General features: G+C 48.2%; 1 pseudogene; it reads left to right on the top strand.

The window, feature by feature from the left end:
- Window positions 1–1661: 1661 nt before the first annotated feature.
- LOC136523297 (sugar transport protein MST1-like) lies at window positions 1662–3462 on the top strand (annotated as a pseudogene).
- The last annotated feature ends 939 nt before the right edge of the window (window positions 3463–4401 follow it).

The raw sequence follows: 4401 nt of genomic DNA, 5'->3' as shown, positions 1-4401 counted from the left end.
ATACTCCATGAAACAGTTCGTGATAAACCAGATGATGTAGAGAAAGAGCAAGCTCAGGTTCTTCAACAACCAACATCACAGGACAATGATACTCTTCCTTTACAACTTTAAGCGAGTGTTACTGTCTTGTACACAACTTACTCCATGTTGAGTGTAATTAATGAGGTATGCCTGCGTATAAACATGGAGCTTCCACCGGATATTGTTGGTCATCACTTTTTACAAAAGTAGTGTCTGTATCTTGGACTCCTTGAGGAAACCGAGACAGGATTACCAAGCAATGATAGTTATTCTCCAGAGGTAATTTCGATCTCGCACTATACCTCTATCACCATTTTCTTGATATATCAGGAGAATAACTCCTTTTATTTATTTTCTTGGGCAGGGCTTGGGGAAGGTTCATTTCTAAAAACACAAGTGACTAGAAAGCTCCTCTGCATATATTTGACCACAAAGTAAGTACTAGCTAGGTCTCCGCATCTTTATTTCTTTCATTCCATTATTACCATGCTTGACTATGGTTTGATGAATCGTTTTCTTGTAAAGTAGTGTCTGAGGCAGGAACCGGGAAACAACTTATGTGGATACTATGTTTGAGAACACCTAATGTCTTACTCAAGGAAAACACTCGAAGAACATCTGGCAGTACGCAAACAATATACACAATTTATTTATTACCATTGTGTTGATATATATACACACACTACTCATATATTCATATATATTTTTTTCTTTCGATCGTAGCTTGAGTGGAAGCAGAATCAGGCCCTACGATCGGAACAAATCAAAGCAATACAAGAGGCATCAGCAGGATTTATCTTTTAGCAGGCCATAGATCCCAAAGGAGAATACTTTTATGACGGAAAGTTAAATCCTTTGCTTCCTGAACAGCTGGATGACTTGTAGCGTACACATCATAATATACAGCCTCTTATTAGTTTATGTATATACAAGCTTTTGAAATATATGTATAGTTTCATACTAGCATGTGTATAGTTTCTAATATATGTATATATGCTCGAACGAGAACTTATATGTATGGATGTACGTTAGTAGCGTAGAATACGTATACGAAAAAAATATTTGAAATGAAAAAATGAATTAAATTGAAAACAAACCATAAAAGAAAAGGATACCATAAAAAAAAAGAAAAAGAAAAAGAAAAAAAGGAAAAGAAAAGAAAAAGAAAAACAAAAGGGCTCGGAACTACAGATACGTTCCGGTTCCCTAACCCGTCTTGGGAAACCCTGGAAACTGTAGCCCCTTTCTGTACCAGTGTTTGGATAGTTTATTATGAAGCTGAGTCTTAATATAATGTTCCCGCTGCGTCTATTCGGATACAACTCATGGACCTTCGTTATTAATATGTGTTGTTTCTAATATAGTGCTTACTGCCCTAGGCGAAGTCATTATGGGCGCGTTCGCTGGACCAGCCGGCTGCTCCTCCTCACAAGTTTCAGTCAGTTTCAGCCGCTACAGTGTTTCTCTCTCGCAACAATAAGTTTCCGTCAGTTTCAGCCGCTACAGTGTTTCTCTCTTACAGCAACCAGTCAATTTTAGCCAAATTTCAGACCAACGAACGGGGTCTATATGTGCTCATTCTGCAATATGCGTCCTCGAAGCAAAGAGAAATTTGATCACATTTCTCTCTCCGGAGGGAAATGGCCGGAAGTGTCATCGTTCCCGATGACGGCCCTGCCGCAAAATACGATGGAGGCCTGACGTTCTCAGTGTTCATGACATGCCTTGTTGCAGCCTCGGGCGGCCTAATCATGGGCTACGACATTGGCATCTCCGGTCTATTATCTTCCCCTGATGATGATCATGCGTACCACTCCATTTTTGTAAGCTTTGTTACTTCAGAAACACTAACAGAGTCATCTGTTAATCCAAGGCGGTGCCTCTGAGATGGAGCCGTTCCTGCGGCGCTTCTTCCCGGGCATCCTCAAGAGGATGGCGGCGGCGAAGCAGGGGAACGAGTACTGAACCTACGACGGCCAGGCGCTCACGGCGTTCACATCCTCGCTCTACGTTGCCGGGATGGTGTCCTCGGTGGTGGCCAGCCGCGTCACCAGGGCGATGGGCCGGCAGGCCGTCATGCTCATTGGCGGGCCGGGGCGCTCTCCATCGCTGGCAGCGCCATTGCCGCCGTCGCCGTGAATATCGCCATGCTCATCGTCAGGCGCATGCTGCTCGGCTTCGGCGTCGGCTTCACCACCTAGGTCAGCAACAGCAAGTTCTTTAAGCATTCAGGCATTGCTCGCTGATTCGGTCACCCCGTGCTTCCACAGGTCACTCCTCTGTTCCTCGCCCCCGTCGCGGTGGCGGGCCTCCCTCTCTGCCCGCTTCCAGTTCTTCCTCCCGGTCGGTATACTCACCGCCTACACCACGGCGCTTCTAATGGGGCTGGCACCTCTCCATCGGCCTCGCCGGCGCGCCGGCCGTCGACATCTTCGTGGGCGCGCGCTCTTCCTCACCGACACGCCCAGCAGCCTCGTCGTGCGCGCCGGCGCCGCCCTCGCCCGGGTACGCGGGCCCGGTGTGGACGTGGACGCGGAGCTCAAGGAGATCTCGCGCGCCGTCGAGGCCGCGCGCCAGAGCGAGGACGGCGCGTTCCGCCGGCTGGCGACAAGGCGCGAGTACCGCCCGCACCTGGTGCTCGGCCTGGCCGTGCCCATCTTCTGCCAGCTCACCGGCGTCATTGTGCTCGTCTTCTTCGCGCCGCTGGTGTTCCTCACCATCGGCCGGCTTCGGCAGCAACGCCGCGCTGATGGGCGTCGTCATACTCGGCGCCGTGAAGCTGGGCGCGCTCCTGGTCTTCACCCTCGTCGTCGACCGGTACGGCCGGAAGGTGCTCTTCATGGTCGGTGGCGTCCAAATGATCATTGCCCAGGTACGCCCTGTGTTTACCTTGAATAATCACTTGCCTATATTGGAAGGTCGCGGTTGCTTGGATCATGGGCGCGCAAATCGGCAGGAGCGGCGAATCGGCGATGGCGCGGTGGCGGTGGAGGCGTTCACGTGCCTGCACGGCGCCGGGTTCGGCTGGTCGTGGGGGCCGATGAACTGGCTGGTGCCGAGCCCTGTGGACATCCGGCCGGCTGGGCAGGCCATGAACGCGTCCCTCGCCCTCGGCCTCATCTTCGTGCTCACGCAGTCGTTCCTCGCCATGCTCTGCCGCTTCAAGTACGCCACCTTCGCCTTCTACGCCGCCTGGGTCGTCGCCATGACCGTCTTCTCTTCGTCGTGCTCTTCCTGCCTGAGACCAAGGGGGTGCCGCTCGAGCCCATGGGCACCTTCTGGGTGTGACACTGGTACTGGAAGCGGTTCTTCCAGGATGAAGAAAAGAACGCTGCCGTGCCGAGACCGTCACCTGATTATACAGTGTGGGTGTGGTTATTAAACTTTGTGGCCAGACATGCCAGTGCATACTCTCTCTATATCTGTGCACATATTTTGTGACCATTCTTTGTCTAGCGTTGTATTCTGCTACCCGCTCTTCCTTCTTCTTCTTCTTCTTTTTGTTGGCATTAGTATCTGTCATCTTCAAATTATATGTACTGCTGCACTTTCATCTTTGGTGACCACCTGTCGGCTGTCGGACGTGCATCTCCTTTCTCTGATTAATCACAGGGTTAGGATATATCAACCGAAGTGAAAATGGCTCACAGCTAATCTGCAAATTTGTTGGAGTCCCACCTTGAGGCTTCGAAAATTCTCAAAATTTCCTGAGTTCTATGTGAGGTGCATTCATGCAAAATTTTAAGTGCAACTTCGATCATGTTCGTGAGATGAAAAAATGACAGAATTTCAGGTTTGTCATCATGTAGTTCTATTTCCCCCTAATTTTGTGTTTTTAATCCTACATAGACAAGTTCAAATTTGCTGTTGACTTTTCATGTGCCTGTGCATTTTGCTTCAATTTTTTTTAAGCTTCAAGCAATGTTTTCTTATGAGCTTGCAAATTTGGCAATATTTGCAGTATTTTCATTGGAGATGCATCCACCTTTTAAAATATTAGGCACTAATTTATTGCTGCAAGTTGGAAAGCACAATTAAGGTTTCTAGCGTCACCAGAAGTATTAGTCCTTGCTTGTTGTGAGCACTGAACAATGACCCTCGGGGTTCTAAATTGAACCAAAGGCTGAAAACACGCCTGACAATGTTTGTCCCAGGTAACACCTATTTCCTTGATAAGTAAGTCTGCTTTGTGATCTAACAATTGGTTGGCTCATATTAAATCTGTGCCATAGCCAATCTCCTTATTTGCCCTTCCACGAACTTCTGACCAAAATTAAACAAACCAAAAACAGTTTCAAGTGGTTATATGTTTATTCCCCAAGCGAAGTTGACCAGCACCCAACAAATTCAAAAACAGTTTCAAGTGGTACTATATTTATT

The sequence above is a fragment of the Miscanthus floridulus genome, chromosome 18, assembly GCF_019320115.1.
Source record: "Miscanthus floridulus cultivar M001 chromosome 18, ASM1932011v1, whole genome shotgun sequence".
Taxonomy (NCBI): domain Eukaryota; kingdom Viridiplantae; phylum Streptophyta; class Magnoliopsida; order Poales; family Poaceae; genus Miscanthus; species Miscanthus floridulus.
This window is presented reverse-complemented; position numbering and strand designations above follow the sequence as displayed.